Source organism: Erythrolamprus reginae, chromosome 4 (assembly GCF_031021105.1).
Source record: "Erythrolamprus reginae isolate rEryReg1 chromosome 4, rEryReg1.hap1, whole genome shotgun sequence".
Classification (NCBI taxonomy): Eukaryota; Metazoa; Chordata; class Lepidosauria; order Squamata; family Dipsadidae; genus Erythrolamprus; species Erythrolamprus reginae.
The window spans coordinates 92,352,107-92,377,848 of NC_091953.1; the positions used below are offsets into that span (position 1 = coordinate 92,352,107).

At 39.8% G+C, this 25,742-nt stretch overlaps 1 protein-coding gene across 1 annotated transcript in view; it reads left to right on the forward strand.

The window, feature by feature from the left end:
* The first annotated feature begins 15,747 nt into the window (after positions 1-15,747).
* Positions 15,748-25,742, forward strand: part of LOC139166803 (P2Y purinoceptor 8-like) — a 29,762-nt gene continuing 19,767 nt past the window's right edge. The window contains exon 1 of the mRNA XM_070750889.1: positions 15,748-15,758. The gene's annotated coding sequence lies outside the window, so the exon portion shown is untranslated. The remainder of the gene's footprint in view (positions 15,759-25,742) is intronic.

The window sequence follows — 25,742 nt, forward strand, 5'->3', positions numbered from 1 at the left end:
GAAACATTTATCAAACATAACATATATCAAACATAACAAAAAGAGCCTAAAGATGCCAGCATGATAATACCGTATCATACGAGGACCAATTGAAGTCACAGGTATTTTTCCCCGTGTACCTCAAAAGGTAAAGTACCTAACTTCAGGAATCATCTTCTATAGAATTTTCATGTCTGGTTTACACCCCCTTCCTCCTGTCCATATATGGGGTTGTCTTGCATCCAATTTCATCATAGTTCCTTGGAACTCTCTAGATTAATCCATCAAGTTGTTATCCTGCCTTTATTAATGTTTCTTGGCCTAAAAAATAGGATTTCTTCATCTCTGATACAGGATGTAAACATGTTATTGTACTGTTTGCTTTTCTGGCAAGGTCCGCTGTCCAAAAGGTCGGAAGTTTAGTACTGTACTCTAATAAGAGTGTTTTGTATCTATCTAGGCCTTGGATGCCTAGATTCTATAGATAATTCTCACATCATCTATTTATTTATTTATTTATTTATTTTGATTGGTTGCCCAGTTGCAATGGACTCAGAGAGATGTACAGTATAAAACTAGAGAAAAAACAACTAAACTCATTAATTTAAATGAGCAGTGCAAACAGTAGCCTAATATCAACCAAACAAAACAGGGGTCATTAAACAAATAATAAACATCAAGCTCAGGCATGGGACCAAAGTCAGGTTTTCAGTTTCTGGAAACCCAGAAGACAGAGTTTCATATTTCTCAATGTTGTCAACCAGCAGGAAACCATCTACCAACCATAACACTGCTGTGATTGGAGGGTAGTTGTGACACCTAAGTATTTAGCAAGCTTCAGAACACAGCACTTTCCCAAGTCTGTGAAAAAGTGAACCTGTGGGTTGAGAGGGCTGAGCACTTCCCATTAAATAGACAAGGCTCTTCAGGTTATTCACCAAATAACTGACCCATCCCTATCCTAAATATTTGCTCTCTGGCTCTCCTACTGCACAACTGATCAGAGATAAGACTGCATCCAATAAAGCAATGAAACCTGGCTATGCACCGCCCACTACATAGATCAGGTGTCATATGGGCTTGCAGATGGTTGATGGGCGGTGGGATCTCCTTGATAAAATGGGAGAATATTTCCTCATTTTACTGACCAGATCTACACCTCTTGGATCAGCTGTTGGGCAGGTCTGAAGAATAATAACCATGTCAATATATTGTGCTGAGAAAGTTAATACAAATTAAAAGAAAAATAAGTAAATACTCTTCGGGTCCTGTAGATCAGAGGTCCCCAACCTTTTTTGCACCAGGGACCGGCTTTAAGCTAGACCAGTTTTCCATGGCCCGGTGGGGGGGGGGAGCTAGCTGTCAGCGGCGCCGTAAAAGGGGCGATCAAGAGAGGAATGGGTGAATGAATGGACGGAGGGTGGGAAGGAAGGAAAGAGGGAAGGGACAGGAACAGAAGAAGGGTGCAAAGGAAGCAAGGAAAGGTGTGAAAGGGGAGAGTAAGAGAGGAAGGAGTGAAAGAAGGGAATGAGGGAGGAAAGAAGGGAGGAAGGAAAAGGAAAGCAAGAAATGGAGGGAGGAAAGGAAGGAAGGAAAGAAAGAAAGAAAGAAAGAAGGGGGGAAGGGACAGGAACAGAGGAAGGAAGCAAGGAAACTTATGAAAGGGGAGAGTAAGGGAAGAAGGTAGGAAGGAGAAAGAAAAGAAGAAATAGAGGAAAGGAAGGTAAAAGAGAGAAAGAAAAAGAGCAAGAAAGAAAGAGAAAGAAAGAAAGAAAGAAAGAAAGAAAGGCAACTTCAAAGAAAGGCTCACTGAGCATCTCTCACTCTCTCTCTCTTTCTATCCCTCTTTCTTTCTTTCTCTTCCTTTCTCTCTCTCCTCTTCCTTTATCTCCTCTCTCTCTCCCTCTCTCTTTCTCTCCCCCCTCTCTCCCCTTTCCCTCTCTCTCCCTCTCTTGCTATCTCTCCCCCCTTTCCCTCTCTCTTTCTCTCTCTCCCTCTCTTGCTATCTCTCCCCCCTCTCCCTCTCTCTTTCTCCCTCTCCCTCTCTTTCTCTCTCTCTCCCCCTCTTTCTCTCTCTTCTTCTCACTTTCTCTTGTTTTCTTTCTGTCTCTTTTGCTTTCTCTCTCACTCTTTCTTGTTTTCTTTCTCACGCTCTTTCTCTCTCTTGTTCACTCTCTTGCTATCTCTTTCTCCCCCCCTTTCTCTCACTCTCTCTTTCTCACTTTCTCTCTATCTTGCTGTCTGTTGCTCTCACTCACTCTCGTTCTCCGTTCTTCTCAGCGGTGACGCGCGCACGCCCTGCCCGCCTCACCTTTGCACTTTCGCCCCGGGCTCTCAGCAAGGGGGTTTGCAGGAGAGGTGGGGCCGGCGAAGGTGATATTCAATGTCGGGGGCGCACAGGCGGTTGCACGCGCTCCCTATCTCCCTGCTAGCCCACTCGGAATATTCAAAATAAGAAAAGCCTTCGCCGGCAAAGGTTTTTCTTATTTTGAATACTCCGAGTGGGCTAGCAGGGAGATAGGGAGCGCGTGCAACCGCCCGTGCGCCCCCGACATTGAAGACCTCTGCTGAGAAAAGCCTTTGCCGGCATTTCCTCTCGGCGTCAAGGAGGCGCAGCGGCGGGCGGAGAGAGGGAAGGGGGGAGGCAGCGGCGTCCCTCCTGGCCTTGGCGGGCCGCCCGACCCTCCCCACCTCCTGCAAACGCGGCGGGTGGCGGGGGGAGAGCGAGGAGCCGGTTCCGGCGGGGCGCGGGGCTTGGCTGGCTGGCGGGGGGAGCGCCGCTGGTGGTGCGGAAAGGCCGAGGGGGCCCTGGCGCCGCAGACCGGCTGAAAACCCCCAACGGCCCGGTGCCGGTCCGCGGACTGGCGGTTGGGGACCTCTGCTGTAGATAACAGTGGAGACTCCTGGACCTTGAAGATCTCTGAGAGCTTTGCCAGGGCATTTTAAAAATAAGAACCTGATGGACCCAAAACACTTTTTTGTGACAAATTCCTACATGGTATACAAAAAATGCATCACAGAGAAAAAGCAATAACCATGGAAATAAAAGCAAATACCCATACATTCTATTTGTTGGAGTTCAGGGGGCATTTGCCAGGTTAACAGATGACAAAGCTGGGAAATGGGGCTAATAATTTAGAGGAGATGAGCAGGAGAAAATCAAAATGAACAGGACAGATTTCAGCATTTGGTTAGAATAGAACTTTAAAGTGAATGTAAAGTTCTGCATCAGGGTTGAGAAATGGAAGGCAGAAGTATAAATTGGGGAAAACCTGTTCTTCTTGGCCCCAGGTTAGATGTAATGTAGTAGTTTAAAAGATAAATGTATCTTTAGGAGCAGAGATCATGTCTCACTTCCTATAGATGCCTGTGGTATTATGTCATAGACACAAATAGTATTGTTACATAGTTAAAATATACAGTGGAACCCCGACATAAGAGCTGCTCTACTTAAGAGCAACTCGAGATAAGAGCTGGGAGGGGAGAGATATTTTTGTTCTACTTACAAGCCCAAATTCGAGATACAAGCGCCAAGGAGCTGTCTCCTGAAGCCAAACGCTAACTTCCGCGTTCGGCTTCAGGAGACAGCTGCGAAGCGGCGCGCGTGTTTTAAAAGGTTGCAGCCGGCCTGGGGGGCTCGGGGGGGTGCTTGCAGCTTTCTTTCTTGCTCTTTTTCTTTCTCTCTTTTACCTTCCCTTCCTCTATTTCTTCTTTTCTTTCTCCTTCCCACCTTCTTCCCTCCCTCCCTTCACTCATTCCTCTCTTACTCTCCCCTTTCATAAGTTTCCTTGCTTCCTTCCTCTGTTCCTGTCCCTTCCCCCTTTCTTTCTTTCTTTCTTTCTTTCTTTCTTTCTTGCTTTCTTTCTTGCTCTTTTTCTTTCTCTCTTTTACCTTCCCTTCCTCTATTTCTTCTTTTCTTTCTCCTTCCCATTTTCTTCCCTCCCTCCCTCCCTTCACTCATTCCTCTCTTACTCTCCCCTTTCATAAGTTTCCTTGCTTCCTTCCTCTGTTCCTGTCCCTTCCCTCTTTCCTTCCTTCCTTTCCACCCTCCGTCCATTCATTCACCCATTCCTCTCTTGATCGCTTAAAGCCGGTCCCTGGTGCAAAAAGGGTTGGGGACCTCTGTCCTACAGGATTGGGTGGCAGAGAAGTTGAACATATGTAAATTTAAAAGTTTAAGAAAGTTTACAAGTTAAGTGAAAGAAACTTCATTATTCATTTATATGTACATGTACATTTCTTCATTAAAAACATGTCTTTCTGCATAATTTAGACTAACTTTGTGAGTTTTTTGAGGGCTGGAACCAATTAAAATTATTTACATTAATTCCTATGGGGAAAAGTCGTTCGAGATAAGAGCTGCTCGACTTAAGAGCCCAGGTCCGGAACGAATTAAACTCGTATCTCGAGGTACCACTGTATCTGAAGAGCTGCCACAAGAAACGGGAACTACCTTTAGTAGGTTTATACAAAGGAAGATCACAACCAAAACCTCAAGGCCCCACAGGTTTAAGCAATAGGTACAGAAGAATAGTCTAAACGTTAGAGCTGTTAGTCAGTGGAACAGACCCATGAAGTTACCAGAAGTCTGCAAACTGATGGTTTTCTGATGGAGATGTCCTAGTGGATTCTATAATTGGCAACAGTTATATCACTGTAAATCTGACAAAACCAGAAAATAATGGCAACTTCTTGCCACGGCTTCTTAAATATGAAGGCTGCATTAAAAAAAAAAAAAACCTTGTGGATCAAAATGTATTTTGTCAAGTATTTAAACATTTTAACTCATGTTCTTCTTAATTCTTATTTCTCAAGTTCATAATTGAAAACAATAGGAAGGAAGGAAACACCACAGCCAGTAACTGAATTACTTTTTGAATCCACTGTCTGAGTTGCATCTATTGTAACCTCAAAACTGTCGCCCATTGTTCAAATGTATCTTCTTCACAATAAAACTGTTAATCACTTAACTTTAAAATACACATAGTTTATGAAATTGATTTTTCTGTAGTACCATTTTTGTTCTGACAAACCTCCATTTTATAGACTGGTGTTCATTTAAGGTTTGCCAGTTAAAGAGATGTTTTACTGAAAATGATACCATGTACATTGATTATGCAATGATGCAAATCATAAAACTTGACACAAAAAATGTACATTCAGATTGAATGCACATTTAGATTTAATGCACATCCCCTTCTCCAAACTGTTCGTTAAATTGAGGTTTTATTGTTCTGCATGTTGTTTTGAATCCTGCTTCTAACATATTTTAGAGAAAAGCTTCTAGTTTGCAGTTTATGCTTTCTGGGATGCCATATAACAGTGATGGCGAACCTATGGCACGGGTGTCACAGGTGGCATGTGGAGCCATATTTGCTGGCACACAAGCTGTTGCCCTAGCTCAGCTCCAATGTGCATGTGTGTGCCAGCCAGCTGATTTTGGGCTTGCACAGAGGCTCTGGGCGGGTGTTTTTAGCTTCCAGAGAGCCTCTGGGCGGCTGTGGGAGGGTATTTTTACCCTCCCTTGGCTCCAGGGAAGTCTTTGGAGCCTGGGGAGGGTGAAATATAAGCATTCTGGGCCCACCAGAAGTTGGGAAACAGGCTGTTTCTGGATTCCAGAGGGCCTCCGAGGGGGAGCTGTTTCTGCCCTCCCCAGGCATTGAATTATGGGTGTGGGCACTCGCACATGTGCACCCGAGGAAAATGGTTTGCCATCACTACGATATAGGGTGTTCATGCTTACGTGATGTCATCATATTCTCAAAAGGAGAATATTTTGAAGTATGATCATTTATTTGCTTATTTAGAAAATATATAGGTCACCCTTCTTACCTCAAGGTTATTCTTATTGATCTAAGTAAAATACTAGCTAGCAATGTGATGTAGCAGTTAAAAAGACGACTGCATTAACAGGAGCACAGAACACAGGTGGTAATTGTCCCAATATACTCTGATTATATGATCAATGTCAATATATTGTCACCAGATTATAATCCTAATTATGCTATACTGATACACTTGGGCTCATACAGATTATGCAGGCAGAGAAGATTTCAGCCTGCACAGAAAATGAATTTCAGAGAAGGTATAAAGAAGTTGGTTCCCAAAATAAATGGCAATTTTTTGTAAAATGGATGGTATAGTAGTAGAAAAATATCAAGAGGTATGAGAAAAGTGACAATATGGGATAGTCAAGCCTAGATAGTTAATGATAGATCAGTGTATTCCTTTTGCAGGATGTCAAGCCCCAAAGATGAGTCCTGGGACAATATTGCCACATCAAAATGTGTTGAGTACCAAATTTGACAAGTTTGGAAGCAGTTGAATACAAGGCTTTGAAAGAAGCATTGACTATATCAGTGATGGTGAACCTTTTTTTCCTTGGGTGCCAAAAGAGTGTGGGTGTGCGCTATCACACATGCGTGAGTGCCTACACCCATAATTCAATACCTGGGGAGAATAAAACAGCTTCTGCCACTCCCGTAGACCCTCTTGAGGCTGAAAATGGCCTGCTTCCCAATTTCTGGTGGGCCCAGTAGACTCATGTTTCACCCTTCTCAGGCTCCAAAGGCTTTCCTGGAGCTGGCAGAGAGTAAAAACACCCTCCCCCATCCCCCTGGAGGCTCTCTGTAAGCCAAAAACTTCCTCCCAGAGCCTCTGTGCAAGCCAAAAGTCAGCTGGCCGGCACACACATGCATGTTTGAGCTCAGCTAGGGCAACGGCTCATGTGCCAGCAGATATGGCTCCACGTGCCACCTGTAGCACCCGTGCAATAGGTTTGCCACCACTAGACTATATGAAGGGAAAACATTCTCAAAGACCTGCAAACATCTGGATCCATTAACCCGCAGAATAGATCTTCCATATTAAAAGGGATAGGGAAATGATGAATGCCATGCTAAAGGACAAGTGTTAAATCCCTCCTGTTTAAGTCACTATTTTCCTGTATAACACAACAATTTACAAGACTTTATTTGTTTGTTTGTTTGTTTGTTTGTTTGTTTGTTTGTCTGTCTGACTGTCTGTCTGTCTATTTATTTATTTATTTATTGTTTGTTTGTTTATTTTGTCCAATACAAAATGAAGGTTGAAAATAATATACATGTAGTAAAATATATCAAGTAAAGGATAGAAGAAGAGATATGAGAATAAAATACGTCGATGAAGAAAAGAGGGAGAGATATATGAATGTAAGAAAAGATATAGGAGATATAGGAGAGACAATTGGACAGGGGATGGAAGGCACACTAGTGCACTTATGCATGCCCCTTACTGACCTCTTAGGAACCTGGAGAGCTCAATCGTGGATAGTCTAAGGGGAAAATGTTGGGGGTTGACAGCACGGAGTCCGGTAATGAGTTCCATGCTTCGACAACTCGATTGCTAAAGTCATATTTTTAACAGTCAAGTTTGGAGCGGTTAATATTAAGTTTGAATCTGTTGTGCGCTCTTGTGTTATTGCGGTTGAAGATGAAGTAGTTGTTGACAGGCAGGATGTTGCAGCATATGATCTTGTGGGCAATACTTAGGTCATGTTTAAGGCATCGTAGTTCTAAGCTTTCTTGACCCAGGATTGTAAGTGTAGTTTCGTAGGATATTCTGTTTCGAGTGGAGGAGTGAAGGGCTCTTCTGGTGAAGTACCTTTGGACATTTTCGAGGGTGTTGATGTCTGAGATACGATATGGGTTCCAGACAGATGAGCTGTATTCGAGGTTCTAGCAAAAGTTTTGTCTGGTGGTCAGTGACAGGATGGCACAGTCCCATAATGTTAGTGGATTATTTGAATTATATGTTTGCCAAATGAAGTAGTCTCAGGATACTAAAAGTCCTTTATATAAGACAATGACAATTAACCCAGGATTCAATAAAAATATTATACCTATGACCCACACAGTGATGGGCTACCAAAATTTTTACTACCACACTGTGGGTGTGGCTTATACAGGACACCCTGCATTTTCTTTCAACTTCTTTCAATGCAAATTGGGTGCTCTGGGGTTGGGCTCCATTTTTGCTACCCTACTGCATTTCCCCACATCCGGGCAGCAGCCCATCTCTGGACCCACAGCAATACAAGAACTGATAGGAGGGCTGGTGCTGATACACTTGTTGATTTTTTTCTAATGCAAAATACAAATATTCCAAATTGGTTCTCTGACAGACTAGATCTGTAGTGATTGACAGAATCACTATATATTTGCAATACCCAAAATGATGTTCAAGAACAGCAATATGTAAAATAATACTTTTTTTAGTGTTACTGAAGAATTAATCTGATGACTCTACTCTTTATGATACAGGGACAGTGTCTTATAGATGAAGGATTATAGATTTACTTTGTGCCCATCTTTATCAAAGAGTCTGCTAATCTTAGACTGTTTTCACTCAGCCTACTCCCCAAGCACACATGTATGTTGTCCTTACCTCTTACTTGGATGTTGTTGGCTGGTTGCTTGGCTTTGCCTAGCCTTATAATATTTTTCAAATAAATATATCTCCTTTCTATTGTAGCTTAAAATCTGCTTCATGGATTTTTGCATAAATTATATTCCTATCCATTCCCACACATACAGAAAATACTTCATCTCCAGCTTTTTGTTCTGTTTAAGTTTTCAAAGTTTTTTTAAATTGGCATGGTGCAAAGTGGAGTATTCACTTCTTCTTTTGATCCCAGAAATGACTTTGACCCTTAAACAATCTTAGAAAATAAAAATGGTGGATCTTGGAAATATTTCTTTGGCAATGTGTCCACGTCAGCAGGGAGGGGGGGGGAAATAAAAATTGCAGCATTAGGACCATGTAGAAGAAGAAAGGCAAAATTCACCACTGTCCCTTCCAGTTTATCATTATGGTAACCATTTTGTGAGAATACCCATACCAGGGTATCCCATTCAAAATGCTCCTCCTGGCCTAAGGAGGTTCAGAATCTTTGCTATAACTACCTTAGAGATTCTGCTTCTTATTCCCAACACTCTACTGATACAACATATACCAGCTCAAGAGTCCTGGTGAAGTTGTAAACCCTAGTTCTCCATCTTTTTTCCATGTCTCAGAAGCAAATACCAAATGAGCCGCTAGACTTATTTTAGACATACTTCACAGTTAATAGCAACGTCACAATATTCAGGTTCCTTGGTAGAGCAACCAAAGAACACCTGGTTCTTCTTTGAGAAGGAATTGCAATATAAGAAAATATGACATCAAGTTTTATTTTTCCCCATGGCACAAGGGTGTTCTCTCCCACTCCCTCCCTCCACCCCTCTCTCTTTTTCTCCCTTTGCTACATTTGTATATCTTTCTGGTTCTGGGTATTCAGTCTTCCAATGACATCTCTTTGGTCAACTCCCTGTGATTGTTTTATTTTGACTATGAAGGGATTTAATCTATGCTCTAAAGTCCCTAATAGAAGTCATTTCAAAATTATGTTTATAAAACTTCAGAAAGAAGAAGTAAGTATTGCTTACATTGTATGTTTCTTTATTCTGCCTAAAAAAGAATACTGAGTAAGAATGAAAGTCTCAGTCCCAGATAGTTGTACATAAAACTGTTAAGGTGTGATTTGCAAAAAGTAGTTTTATCTAACTGAAATCTGTTGGTTGTCTGGCTGGTTAATCAGGAAAGAGATTAAAGCACAATTAATTTACAGGTGCACTTGGGTGTTTTGTTCTTTGTTGTTGTTGTCGTCATCAGTTTTTATTTGTTTTATCCAGCTAATAATTCATAAAACTGGTGAAAAATTATAGCCACTTAAAGCTCAAGTCATTGCTAAAGCGTTGATGAAAATCAGCTTATATAATGTCAAAAGATGGACCCCATCAATGAAAGACTGCAAAAAGTTTTACTACCACACTGTGGGCGTAGCTTATTTTGCGCCTATAGTTTGATGGCCATCTGACTAGGTGGGAGTGCTTTGATGATCATGTGATCTGGGAGGTGGCTTAAAGGTAAGGTGACCAGATTTTAACATTGGTAAAGTGGGACACCATTGACCGGAGTGAGAGGAGGGGGGATTCTTTTCTTTTTTGAAATGTATTGATTTTTATAATTATAATAATAATAAAAACAAATGCACACTACACAAAAACAGTTCACAGTGATATGTAATATTAATTTCTTAATAGGACATCATTATCTTCTCATAACCACACACACAAAAGAGAGATAGCATGTGTGTGTGTGTGTGTGTGCGTGTGTGTGTGTGAATAGGAAATTGAATATTTTGGGAAAGAAATGGTAGCTGGCTATGGATTAATAGAAATCTAAGAAATAATCAATTGTCATCAGGGGCTACTTTTAACAGATGCATTGTATGCATGTGTTAAAATTAGCTGTTTCTTGAAAAGCCCCTTCCATAACAAGCTACTGTGGTTTATTTAAAAAGTATTCCTTCATATCTTAAAGGGCTTTCTGTGAAACCACCAGATGTTTGGAACTGAACATTACCACTTTCAAAGAGGAAGGTGCATCCTGTCCCCAAATTATAGCCCCTATGATTTTACCACCTTCCAAACTAGGATGGGAATTCCTGGGAACCTCATGGGACAGATAGCACTTTTAGGTGAAAATGGTACAAATAACACCATGACAACAGTTCTAGAGTGTGAGTTACCCTATTTTCCTCAGCCACATGCATTCATTCATTCCCATGTTCACAAAATCAAAACATGTTGTGATGTACCAAACAAGGGGAAAAAGATCATACCAGTATCACTCTCAGAGAAACAGGGGTAAAGCAGATGATAGGGAAAGTATGAGGAAAGGGGGTCAAAATAACTTTTAAAATTTGGTATCGTTGTTGACAGTTACTTAGATGAGAAAACACAGCTATCCATAAAATAACATACTGTACATCTTTTCAATGTTATAGGCATGGAGCTTGAGGCTGCACTTTTATTCACCACACCTTACTCCTTAAATTTGTCACTTCTGTTGCAGGGGAAGATGCCTGGATGTTATGAGAGTTCCAGACATATCCAAAAATTACAACTTTGAGGAAATTTGCACGATTTTACTCAGCACAGTTTAGCTGTTGAAGATACATTGCAAGACGCCAATTTCGTAGGAGCAATACCTCTGCATACTTTTGGGGAATCACACATTTTCAAAAAATTGATCTATGGAATCCTCGCATTTGAGCCCAGGAGTTTTTTGTTTTGTTTTTCCCTGGACTGGCAGCCAGATTCCATCTGTAAGGTCAGAGCTGGCATTCCATAATATCCCAGGTCGTACCGGCTTGCAGGAATTGGATTACTTTCCTGAGCACAGGCTGCCAAGCGTGCCAGCTTGTTTTGCTTTGGAAACCTTTTATTTCCCCAGAGGGTAAAATGCAGGGTTGAGGGGTTATTTTGAAAGCTGCCAGCACGCACCTATCTCTCATTTTCTTTTCCAGCCCCTCCTACTACTAAACTCTCATTCTTGCACCAACAGAAAAGGGGGAAGGGTAGGAGGTAGGGGGGGAGAAGCAGGCGGAGCAGTAAATGTATTTATTTTTTTCCGTACGTGGTGTAACGCGACCGAAAAGAGGAAAGCAGGGTATTCGGTTGGAAGGGGCAAAGAAAAGAGGCATCACAACTTTATTACATTATATTCTAGTACCTTGCAGTCCAAAGGAATTTGCATCCTTTTTCACTAAAAGGAATCCCAAACCTTCCTGAAGCGGTGGCTCCCCCCTCCTACAGCTACATCTCGGGAGGCTTTTCCCAAATGAACGTGGGCTGTGGGGGTGGAATGGCAGAAGCCTTACCTTTTGATCAGCGCTAAACTCCCCCTGAGGAATCTTGCAGCAAGAGCATCTGAAGGTGGAAGTAGATGCTGCCGCCGCCGGGCTGCAAAGGACTGGGGTGGCTGGAAGCTTGTCGTGCATTTTTTCAAAAAAGCGGGACTTTTAAAAAATGCCACAAGATGCGGGAAAATTTGTTAAAAAGCGGGACTGTCCCACCAAAAGCGGGATGTCTAGTCACCTTACAAGTTAAAGGTCATCTGACTGGCTTAAAGGTGGCCAACGTCACTCACATCAAGGGTTTGGGTTAGGGTTAGGGTGTCTGGCTTCTCCTCGCCTCAAAGAGATGCAATTTCCCTATCTATCTACTATTACTGAACATCAAAATTATACTATTTAATTCTATGTATATATGCCATATGTGTACATACATATTACACACTGGCACACAAAAATATACATTATCTACTATATAAACTGTATATGTATGTACACACACACACAGAGAGAGAGAGAGAGAGAGAGAGAGCTCTTCTACAATTATACAAATTCAACCTCATTTACTGCGATAGGAAAAACATACCCAGAGCCCAGAAGGGATTAAAAAGAAAAAAAAATTCTACTGGTTCTGCATGCCTTACCAACATTTTTCTGCAAATTCTGCGTACCTGACTGTACCCATAGGAGCCCATCACTGGACCGCATCCTTTAGACAGGTTCAAAATATCCAGACCTGTATGGCAAAATTTAATATTGCAAAAGTTTACATTTTGAGCAAATGTTGTTCTTCTCTGAACTTTTGTTTTGTTTCTCTTTCTACCAACTTGTAACCATTAAAGTAATAAGCTTTTATTGGCTTAGATCAGTCTTGGGTTATTTTGAAAAAAGAAAAGAGTCATGATGGCTGTTTTCTTGTGTTTGACACTAATTTGAGAGTTAAATTACATATTTTACTAGGAAATTAGAAATTTCATACCTGATATTTTAAAAAAGCATGATGCCAAGGAAGAAAGATTCACAAAGATCAATTCTGTATTGCAGTCAAAGCTACCAGTTTCCTATACTGCTCCTCTGATGGTTTCTTAAGACAACTTCAAAAATTATGATCTGGGTTTTACTGGGTGAAGTTTCCCAAAGACTCCCTAATTAATTCAGGACCATGAGTCAAAGTCCAAAAGAAATACAAAGATTAAAATCGACATCTCGGCAATACAAAGATTTTTGAAAAGCAACATCTCGGCAATACTCCATTGCAGCCAGAACTGAGTTCATGCAGATAGTTTAAATATAATATCTCTTCCTGAGCTTCTTTTCTCTGTGGTGCAGCCCAGTCAGACTTACAAGTAACTAGACAGGAAACACAATTACTTTATTGAAAGGCTACCTTAAAAGAACTTTGCAAGTCTGAAAGTATCTTGTGCCATCTCTTTTTACTAAGCTGGCACTCTAGGGCAGATGCCTTTTAAAATTCTTTCTTTAACTATCATTCAGCTAGGGTTCCCTTCTTTTTATCTGATCATAACCTAGGCAGTAACTCTTCCTCCCCCGCCTCCCAGGTTGTATCATTATAGCTCTTTCTTAAGAAGTGGTAACTGCAAGTTAAGAACCTTAGCTCTATGATCTTAATCAGTTGATCAGAGCCCTCCAGTAAGCTGGCACTGCTGCCTGGAACTACCAGAATTTAATCAGTTTCACTCTATGGTAGAGTATACATCACTGATTTAATAGCCACTCAACAGAATGAAATGACTATCCAAGGCAATAACCAACCTTTGGAGGGGTGGGAAAATGTCAGAAAACTCAGGCAACTGAATATAGGGTTGCCACTAGAACTGGAATAAAGTCCTGAAGACTATTCTACACTGAAGGCCTCAAGTAACTTGGGCAGAAAATAGTGTTTTTAATTGAGGCTGGAAACATGGACAAGGTGTGAGGTTGTAATAGGATGGGAATGAAAGGAAGACAACATTATCTGATTAATGGTTGCTGCTTATGAACTGGCCAGAGTTACCTAGTATTAAGATGGATTGCCAGGAGCAAGAGGATGGGTTCCAAAATCTTGGGAACTAAATAACTGCAGGCATCATTTAAGAGACAGTAGTTTAAGGCAGCATTTCCAAAAATAGTTTACACTTTGGGAAATGCCTAGTAATGTTGAAAATTACAGACCAATCCCTTTGGGTTGCGTCACTTGCAAAGTCATGGAATTAATCATAAACCAATCCATTACACTTCATTTAGAAATTAGTAATCTACTTTCCAATAAACAATTTTGTTTCAGAAAAAAAGTTATCCTGTAATCTGGAATTCTTACACTGCAAAAACATATGGAGCACACAACTTGATCAGGGTAAAGCAATAGACGAAATCTACATAGATTTTTGTAAAGCTTTTTATTCAGTAGTTCATGACAAACTACTTCAGAAAATAAAATCCTATGGCATCTCTGGACTGGATAACAGCATTCCTGTCTAACAGACAACAAGTGGTCAAAATAGGAAGTGCCATATCTAATCCTGCTCCTGACAACAGTGGACCAACACTCTTCATATACTACATAAACAATCTTTGTGATTGCATTATAAGCAACTGTGTTCTCTTTGCAGACCAACAATGCTGCTACCTTTCAAAAGGACCGTGTAGCAGAATGATCAAACAATTGGCAACTTCAAATCTCAACCAACAAATGATCTGTTTTATACATTGGCAAAAAGAATCAGAACACAAAATACAAACTTGGTGGAAATGAACTTGTAGATGACCCTCACTCTGTCAAAGACCTTGGAATACTCATATCCAATGACCTAAGTGCTAGAGCCCACTGTAACAACATTGCCAAAAAAGCACTAAGAGTTGTTAATCTAATCTTACGTAGCTTCTTCTCTGGCAATATTGCACTGCTAACCAGAGCATACAAAACATTTGTTAGACCAATTCTAGAATACTGCTCACCTGTCTGCACCTCCATTGCATATCAGACATTAATACAATCGAGAGAGACCAGAAATATTTCACAAGAAGAGTCCTTCACTCCTCCGCTCACAACAAAATACCTTATTCCACCAGATTTGAAATACTGCAATTAGACAATTTACAACTATGTTGCCTGTGATCTAATTTAGCTGTAATTCATAAAATCATAAACCAAAATGTCCTTCCTGTTAATGACCACTTCACCTTCAACCGCAGCAATACACGAGCACGTAATAGATTGAAACTAAAAGTTAACTGTTCTAAACTCGACTGTAGAAAGTACGACTTCAGAAATAGAGTGATCAATGTCTGGAATGCACTACCTTATCGTTGCTTAAATAATTATTTAATTACTTTTGCCCAATGTTTCTAAATGGTTTTTTTTTAGAATGTTATATTTTATCACCTTATATTTTTTCAGCCCTCCAAAATTCCCGAACACCAGCTCCCATCAACCTAACTATCATGGCACAACTTTGAAGGATCTGTATCTGGTGCAGAGATTGGCCATTTCTAAAACAGCAGAAAGACAGAATGTTAACAAAATAAGAAATTGGATGGAAAACATCAATGCTTCTCTACCTTGCTAGAGAAATGGTACTAATGTATTTCTTTGTATTTGAACTTTATACAAGTTCAGATAGCATGAAGAAGCTAAAAATTTAGCTTCGGAGAGGGGCGGCATACAAATCCAATTAAATCTAATCTAAATCTAAATTTAAATCAGTTTGTTTTGGAAAACTGCGCAAAATGAGACAAGAGATTTCCCCAAACTCCTCCTCCTCCTTCACTCTCCCTAAACTACTTTGTATATCTTCTTGAGATGGAAAATACAAACTAAATATTAAATTCTAAAAAATCCACAATATTCCCCTTTATTAAGGCTCAAATATATTGATTTCCAGACAAATCTATGTGCATGATGCAAATTCCGTTAATAATTACACTTTGTCTCTTGATGAAAGAGTTAAGAATATGTGTGTTTGTAAGGAGTTGGTGGGGGATGGTAATTTCCTGAGCTATTCTGAAAGAAAATCATCTCACTTCCTATTATAAGCACTGTTGAATGTAGTAGATACCACAGCAGGTAATTATTCTATGTTTGTCATGTTTTGCTTAAAAATGTATATATTCTAGGAACTTTCTGTGATAATTCAGAATTATTATTCAATAAAAATAGTGCTCTGATATATTTAATTATTGTATATGTCATGTTTTGCTTAAAAATGTATACTATCTAAGAACTTTCTGTGATGATTCAGAATTATTATTAAAAAAATAGTGCTATAGTTAATTGCATTCTACCTACTGATAGAAGGCCATCATTGATAAATTAAACAATGGTAAAATATTTTTAAAACAGATAATACACAAATTTTCAATCAGTAATAAGTTGGGGAAGAGCAGTTACTGTGTAATAAGAACTATTATTAAAACTACATAAACAGCTGATATTTTAACATAATGTATAAACTGACTATTAGAAACCATGTTGGATTTAAATTAAAGCAGAAAGAAATACATTAGTAAAATTTCAGCATCTGAGGCAGACATCCGATAAAACAAAGCAACCTTTACATTGCTGTTCTAGGGAAGACAAAAGTTAGGGGAAAATTCATAAATTACATAAATGGTGAAATAACTTTATGGGGGGATCTTTATTTGCTCTAACTGTTTTTGAAAACAGAACCTGCAAAATTATAGCTTATCATAATGTTTGTTTTTACAGGCATAAACATTTTTTTTTGTTTCTTATAGAAGATACCGTAGTTGATTTAAAGTTGCCCTTACAGGCTTGCCCGTTTTCGGAAATAAAAATATTGTATAATAGCTGCCTCACCAAAATGTTTGCTTTTTATTCCTATCTCCAAATACCCATTGGCTCTTATTTGTACTGATTTGTGCTTAGCTACCCAGTTTGTTCATGTTTAACGTGATTATTATCATTGATTCTGTATCATGTTCAGTCTATTATTTAAAATATTGGACCGGGAAACTCTTGAAGTGATTGCAAACTATTCGTGTATTGGCTTAACATACGCCATAGCTATAATCTGAGGAGAAAATAGGGGGGGAGGCATAGTTCTCTCTAAGCCAGTGATTTTCAACCTTTTTTGAGCCACGGCACATTTTTTACATTTACAAAACCATGGGGCACATTGAGGGGGGGGGGGCTAAAAAAATATTGGACAAAAAATTTTTCTCTCTTCCTCCCTTTTGCTCTATTTCTCTCTCCCTCTTTCTCTCTTTTTTTCTCTCTCCATCCCTCTTTCTTTCTCTCTTCCTTTCCTCTTTTTTGCTTTCTCTCTCCCTCCCTACCCCCCCTCTATGTTTTTCTCTCTCCAACCTTCCCTCCCTCTTTCTCTCTCTCTCTTGCTTTCTTTCTTTCTCTCTTGCTTTCTTTCTTGTTCTCTCTCCCTTTCTCTCTCTTTCTTGCTTTCTCTCTCTTGCTTGCTTTCTCTGTTTTCTTTCTCTCTTGCTTGATTTCTCTTTCTCTTTCTTTCTTTCTCTCTCTCTTGTTTTCTTTCTCTGAGCTTCGCGGCACACCTGACCATGTCTCACGGCACACTAGTGTGCCACGGCACACTGGTTGAAAAACACTGCTCTAAGCTGAGCAGTGAGCAATCGCTCACTTAAAAATCATCATCAACTCAGAGTTTTCCAAACCTGCCCAGAAGCCGAGAGGGAAAGAGTGAGAGGGAAGGAGAGAGAGAGGAAGAGAGGAAGAGAGAGAAACAGATAGAAAAAAGAGAGGAAGGAAAAGAGAAAGAAAAAGAATGGGAGTAAGGAAGAGAGAAAGAAAATCAAAATCTAGTTTGAAACTAACTCAACTATTTAAGTGGCATTTTGATATTGATAGAGTTGCCCTATTATGAGCTCACTGTTATAGACACATAGTACAGTATTTTATTTTGAAATTCTCTGAGGCAAAACAGGGTGGGTTTTTTATTTATTTATTTGTTTGTTTGTTTGTTTGTTTGTTTATTTATTTATTTCTGTGCCGCCCAGTCCCAAAGGGACTGCCACTCAGACACTATACTTTTCCGCCCCCCCCAAAAAAAAATTAGAGGGAACATTGGGGGGAGGTATTGTTTTATTGATCATTATAATAAATGGATTAAAACCTCATAAATTAAAGACTAGCACTCATACTGTATCGTATTTGGGAATGTACATATAGAGTGATATTTATATATTTGGTTGAATTAACTGAAATGAAAGTAAGGAGAGCCAGTATATTTTTATATAGTAATTTTTGTAATGCAGAGCTTGGCTATAATACTAGTTTCTTCTTTTGAGACACTAGAAGAGAACACCGACTATTATTTGTGTTTCTTTATAGCATTCGCCGGAATATTTTTGCAGGACAGGAGCAAACCATATGATGCAATGAGTATTGGAGGAATGTTATGCTTTTATCATATACAGTACTCAGTTTTCTTAATTTCAGAAGTTCTGAACATGGCAAATCAAAAGTACAGCTATAGAAAATATAGTCTCAGACTCTATCATTAGGCTGATATGCATAGAAAGGATCAGAAATAAATTGTCATTAGAGGTTGTCTAAACAAAATAACAAGGTGTATTAAACTCTTCCTTCCTGGAAGGAATAATGTGGTGCATTTCATTCTATCCTTGTGTATTGAAGAAGTCTTTGGTTTTATTCTGGTTTTGTAAATTCATGAATGTAAGTTTAAGGTAAGGTGACCAGACGTCCCGCTTTCAATGGGACAATCACACTTTTTTATCATTTGTCCCGCATCCCGCGCCCTTTGAAAAATGTCCCACTTTTTTTCCTCCCAACGAGACCCCCTTGGGAAGAGGCTGGAGGGAGGGGATTCCGGGCTCTGTGCTGCTGCCTCGCTCTCCCCACCCCTAACCCAGCTTGTCCGGAGGTCTCTGTGCAGACTTCAGGCCAGTTGTGCAGGGCCTTTGTTTGCCTGTTTCCCCCTCCCTGCCCCTGGATGGGCCCAGTCATGTCCCGGCACTGCAGCCCTGCAGAAGATGGAATGGCAGGCAGGAGATTTTGCCGCAACCCGGGAGGAGGTCAAGGGCCGGCTGGGCCTCTGCTACCTGCTCTTCTTTCCCAGCCCCCCATTTCAAAGATGAAGGCCAGCTGCATGAGTGGGTAATGGGGCAGCAGAACTGAGGGGTCATCCTTCCACCACCACTACCCACACCTGGCCTTCTTTGTTGGTCTTGAGCTGGGTGGTGTATGTGAAAGAGCAGCGGAGGAACTTGGAGGGCGTGTCAGGGCGCTATCCGGGTCTGCTGGGCAGAGACTCCACGGGAGAAGGGAAGCACCCGCTGAGCCTTCGGACCCTCTTCACCCCTCCGCCTCCTCTCCCGCCTTTGCCTCAACCCAGGCACCTTTGGGGCAGAGAAGAGAGAGAAAGAGAGTGAGAGAAAAGAGAGAAAGAAAGAGAGAGAGAGAGAAATAGAATGGGAGGAAGAGAGAGAGAGAAAAAGAGAGCAAAAAAGAGAGGAAGGAAGGAAGAGGAAAAAAAGAGGGATAGAAAGAGAGAGAAAGAAAGAGGAACAAAGGAAGAGAGTGAGAAAGAGGGAGGGAGAGAGAAGGAGAGAGAAATAGAGAGAAAGGGAGAGAGGAAGATAGTGAGAGAGAGAGAGAGGAAGAGATTTTTTGCTAATTTTTTTTTGGTTAAACTTTTTTTAACACCCACCCACCACCCACCCCCGAGTGGTGTCTCTCTTTCCCAATCTTAAAATCTGGTTATTTTAGTTTAAGGGACTCTCATTTTTCTTGTGTTCATGTTTCTTTGTTTGTTAGTATGGTGCACACAGACAAGCGTACTCTTAAAAGAAATTACACATTAATCATAAAGGGAGCTAAAGCTTACTAGCATCTCTGTTGAAATGGGCAATGCTGCTTCTATTGCACCAGTAGTGTTTGCATATCAGAATTACAAAACCAACAACATAGTCAGTGGAGAAATACATTAGTGCTCTCTCAGAACAGTTTGAACAACTTTATTATCACAGAATTTTACAAAATAAAATCTGGACAAAAAACATAAAAACCAATAAAGTGATATAAACTATAAATGCCTATAAAATCTACAAACTATAAAGTATATCAGAATCTGATATGAAATCCACTTTGTCCTCGGCTCATTTAGCTATTATGTTATGTCACAACCCAGGTAATAATAATAATAATAATAATAATAATAATAATAATAATAATAATTTATTAGATTTATATGCCGCCCCTCTCCGAAGACTCCAAAGGTATGCGGGTTTTTGCTCATCCAACCGCTCTTTTCATGAGGGAAGAAGTACAGTACAGTATATTTCTTTGTGTGTGTGGGGGGGGGAAACGGGACAGAGACAGGCAGGAAGGGAGAGAGACATATCTATCGACTGACAGAAAACAATATATGAAGTGATGATTTTGAGAAAACAAGTTACTGTGGCAAGGGCTCCTTACTGCAGGCACACCAGCCAAAATTTGGAAGAAAGTCCCCTATCTGCTGTCTCCATTTGCTTACTAAATAGTAGCCATGACTCTAGAAAGATCCCAAGTCATGTACCTGCTCTTTTAGGATAGTACCACTTTTCAAGAGTTATCACCAGAGATTGATTATTATTTCTGCAACTTCATCTTGCTAGGGTTCAGTTTGTCAGTTTCATCCAATTCAAATCCAAATAATCTGCAGACCCCAGTTTATGACTTCACTGCATCTCCAGCTTGGTCCAAAATGGAGATATGTACAGTGGTACCTCGACATACGAGTTTAAATCGTTCCAGATCCGAGCTCTTAAGTCAATTAACTCGCATCTCAAACAAATGCCTTTAGACTTTGTTTTTCGCGCCAAGATAACCAGAAGCAAGGAGATTCTTGTGCCACCTAGTGGAAGCTCGGCTCGTATCCCAAATTTGAGCTCTGGTGTCGAACAGAAATTTCGCTCGTGTCGCAGCTCTTAACTTGGAATACTCGCATGTGGAGCAGCTCGTATCTAGAGGTACTACTGTAATTGAATACTAATGGTATCTCACTGAATTGATGGACAAACTCTGCTAGTGGTTTCATTTAGATGTAAAACAGATGAAGTAATAGAATAAAACTAGGCTGAACTTGGCTGAACTTGGTAGAAGTGCAGAAATCAAGATCCACAAGGCTGATTTCTTCTTACCCGCCAAGAATTGCTACCACTCACTCAAGCAGAAGTGAAACAATTGAAGCATAACACCATCAAGCTCCAACTCTTTGAGTTATTTTGTTTCTATTTATTTATTTATTTATTTAGTCAAGTATGTGTTGGCAATATACATAGATATAATATTGTTTATATTTATTTATGCCGCTCCTCTCTAAAGATTGATGGGTACTGATAAGAGGGAACATTAGGACAGGGATGGTTGGCACGGTGAGTGCACTTATGCATGCACCTTACTGACCTCTTAATAATTGGGTGAGGTCAACAGTAGACAGTCTAAGGCTAAATATTTAGGGGCTTGGTGATGAAACTACAGAGTCAGGTAGTGAGTTCCAGGCATTGACCAGTCTGTTGCTAAAGTTATATTTTCTACAGTCACGTTTGAAACGATTCACTTTGAGTTTGTATCTATTGTGTGCTCGTGGATTGTTATGGTTGAAGCTGAAGTAGTCATTGACAGGAAGGATGTTGTAGCAGATAATTTTATGAGCTATGCTTAGATTATGCCGAAGGTGATGTAGTTCTAAGCTTTCTAAGCCCAGGATTTCAAGTCTGGTTGCATAAGGTATTCTTTTGCAAGTAGAGGAGTGGAGGGCCCTTCTTGTAAAGTATCTCTGGGCACTTTCTAATGTATTTATATCCAATATGTGGTGTGGGTTCCAGACAGATGAGATGCATTCAAGGATTGGTCTAGCAAATATTTTGTATGCTCTGGTTAGTAGTGAGGTATTACCGGAGAAGAAACTACATAGGATTAAAACTCTTGAAGCCTTTTTGGTGAAGTTGTTGCAGTGAGCTTTGGCATTTAATCATCTGATATCATTTGGTATTCCAAGGTCTTTGACAGAGTGATGGTCATCTGTAAGGTCTTGTCTATTCAGCTTGTATTGGGTGTTCTGATTTTTTTTTGCCAATGTGTAGAGCATTTGCTGGTTGAGATTTGGAATTGCCAGATGTTTGACCATTCTGACACAAAGTCAAGGTCTTTTGGAGGGTAGCAGTGTTGTCAGTGGTGTTGAAGAGTTTTACCTAATCAGCAGGTGGGAGTTCTACTTATCAGCTATTACCGGTATGCTCTCCGAGATCATGGCGAGTGCGTAAAATCAAAAAAATGACAAAAATTGGCAAAATCTCGCACACAAGAGCATCCTTGTGTGAGATTTCGCTTGCTGCATCGGGGGCGCGGAGATGCATGCATATCTCAATTTCTGCCACCGGAACCACGATCCCAGCCATACTGACTGCAATCCACTACTGGGTTGGCAAAGAGAATGCAGTCACTTGTAAAGTGATCGCAAAGGTCATTTAGATAGAGTATAAAGAGTATTGGTCCTAGGACACTGGCTTGGGGTACACCGTTGTTAACAGGAATGGGACTATATAGGGCACTTCCTATTTTGACCACTTGTATTTGTTTGATAGGAACATAGTTATCCAGTCATGTACCAGGCCAGAGATACTGTAGGATTTCAATTTCGAAATTAGTTTATCATTAGCCACTTAGTCGAAGGCTTTACAGAAGTCTATGTAAATTGCATGTATTGATCTGCCGTGGTCAAGTTTTGAGATCCCTATATTTTTGCAGTGTAGTAGTTATAGATTGCAGGATATTTTTTTCCTCAAACTGAATTGCTTGTTTGAAAGTAGGTTGTTAGTTTCTAGCTGAAGAGTAAGGGATTGGTTTATGATTGATTCCATGACTTTAAATGTGATGCAGCATAGAGAGATTGATCTGTAGTTTTCTACTAGACTGGGATCTCCCTTTTTGAAGATGGGAATGACCATGGCTAGTGACCATAGGTTTGGTAGGGAATTGGTCCTGTAGAATTTTTCAAAGGTTATGCTTAGTGGTTCAGCTATGGCTGTGGAGAGCTTTTTTAGAAAGTATGCACATAGTCCATGAGGCCTGATTGTCAGAAGGTTTTAGGCCATGTAGTGCTTTTCAATGTTGTCTTCAGTGGAGTTTATTTGTGTTAAATTGTTGTGAGTATTTGTGGTACCACTATGGAATTTTGGGCATGAACCATCGCTGTTTACAAAGACTGAACCAAAAAAATGTGTTGAAGAGGTTAGTTTTGATTGTTTCATTGTAGCATGCTTTGTTGTTGGGTCCTTTTAATTATGGGATGGGTGTCAAGTCCTTGAGTTTGTTATTTACGAAGTTGTAGAAGATGCGGTTGGATTTTGTAAGCAGAAGATTTTCCTCTTGTTTGCTGTGATAGTTGGAGCATTCTGTCTTTATTTAGTGGCATATATTTTTGTAGCGGTTTTTGAAGTTGGCTACATAGCCTGTTTTGTTTTTTTGTCAGAGGGATTTTTTTGTGGATTGTAGCTTCCTTATTGATATGGGTAGTGTTTTTCTTGTTTATGGTGGTTATTATGGTACCTGTAGTCAGATAGTTCTTTTGAATTTGAGCAGGAAGATGTTATAGAGATCATCGGCAGTGCTCCAGTCAGAGAATAGAGTTTAGAGTGGTCGGCATCTATGAGTTCATAGTTGGCTTTTTAAAAGTTGTACTTAGGTGTCCCATTATTAAGGTGATGCTTGAATGGTATAGATTGAAACTGAAGTTTATCATGCAGTGGTCACTGCTGGAAAAAGGTTCTTTTATTTGTAGTACATAAATTGCTCTTTTGCTGTTGCAGAATATGAGTGCAAGGCATTTGTTGAGTCTAGTACAGTTCATTACTATTTGGTTGAGTCTAAGATTGGTAACAGTGTTGTATAGGGTTGTATGGATGGGTTCAGTCATGCATTCATTTAGGGTCCAGTTAATGAGAGGTAGATTGAGGTCTCCAAGTAAGATAAGGGGGGTATGGGCAGGAGGCTGGCCACATTAGCAGTGAGGTTAATTGGTTTGTATCTGTGATGTTGTTGCCTGGGGCTCTGTAACAAAGTAGGAAGCAAAGTGTGTTATTTAAGGACAGATTGCAGACGATGTTTCAGGAAGGGTGAGGTCATGTGTAACTTGGATATTTTTTAGGTTTAGAGTCTTTTTGTAGAATATAGCTACTCCACCTCCTATGCATGTTTCATGATCGGACCAGAAGACAAGGTAGTTTCTTGCTGCAATGATAGAGTCATTAACCATGTTTCACAGACAAAAATAATGTCAAAGGTGTTTAGTAGTAGTAGGAATTTGGGGATTTTGTTAACTACATTTCTTGCATTGATTACTTTGCATTTGAGATTAGTATTGGATTGGATTGGAGAAGTAAGGGGCTTGCTTACCTAATCTTGGTTGGTGATGTGTGGAATGTTGTTTTGTTGTCAGGGATGGTGGGTTGGATATGTGGAACAGATCGCGAGTATTGCTTTTGATGTGTTCAGCACGGTAATTTATGTAAAAGTTGTTTCACCTAGATCTAGTCATCTTTTGAGTTCTACACGGAGTTCACGGGAACGGATGCATTGTAATAATTTGAGGAATTACTGTGACCAACAAAATTAAAAATTACCGAGAGATCTGAAATGTCCCAACAGAGGTCAACTAGCAAAGAGATCAATGCTGTCTCTGTGCCATGAATCTGATAAAAATAAGTCTAGACATTCTACTTCCTCAATAGGATTCTGTAGTTGACAATAGACCATTATCATTCTATTATTATTCCAGCGTAGGCATTATAATTTTCATTTCAATTTATTGTAGACAATTATTTCAGATAGGGGATTCCCATTCTATGACTATTCAGAACTACAACAATGGAGATGATGATAATGATGGCAACAACAGTGATGATAAAGATTTTGTCTTTGAAGAAGTCATTACACTGTTGCTCTGATATGCTGTTTAGTTAAAATAATGTATGGATATTCGCACTCATGCATGTCGAAGGTGCTTCTTCAAAAGACAACTTCACTTAGTTTTTTTTCCTTGAAGATGTTTCATTTCTTATCCAAGAAGCTACTTTAGTTGTGAGCACGGACTGCAAGGAATGCAAATTCTTCCATCCCCCAGCATTCAGTCAGAATTGAAGAAGTTTCTTGGATGAGAAGCCAGATGTCTTCAAGGATGATGATGATGATGATGATGATGATGATAATAATGATAATGATAATGATAATAACAATAACAATAACAACAACAACAACACAACAACAACAGTTGGAAGGGACCCTGGAGGTCTTCTAGTCCAACCTACTGCTTATCCATTGCTTCTTGTTCTACCCTCAGATGCTTTGGAGAATAGGTTGACTCATTCTTCTTTGTGGCAATCCCTGAGATATTGGAAAAGTCCAGTTGCCTTTTGAAAAAGAGTCATTAAAATAACAAGAGACCACCGAAAGATTTCTTCAAAAGTCATATATTTTTTAAATGACATTTGGTTGGGCAATCCTCAGGTAAGAATCTTTAGTCACTCTTGGCTATAAATAACAGGAATTCTAATCCAATATTCCTGAAAGATCCTTGGATAGAAAAGTTTTCCGTAAGGTATTATTTTTTTAAAGTTCACTTTTTTGCCTATCCATCTATTACAAGATAAACTGCTGCTTCAGGGACCTATCATTCTAAAGGTTTTGTTAAAATTGTCATTTTTAATATGACAGAGGCAAATTATTAATTGCAGTGGAGGCAATTGTGCTAATTAAATTGACTTGATTGAATAATAAAATAAAATGTAAGTGCGAATAAGTGACCGTTGGCTTGTTGTCAACTTGCTTTTTAACCAAAATTTGGGAATGCAATGCCCAATTTAAGAGAGTCCTTGTAACTGAAACAATTGTGCAGTCGGATAGATTATATGGAATTGGTTACAACATTTAGAGGTTACCTTCAAAAGTGTGTTTCAGCCATGTCCTCCCTCCTTTGAGTCCCACAACTCTTTCATGCAAATCATTTCCACCACTTCCTCATTTCTTCTGGCTTCTGTTTCACAGTTTTAGCATGTT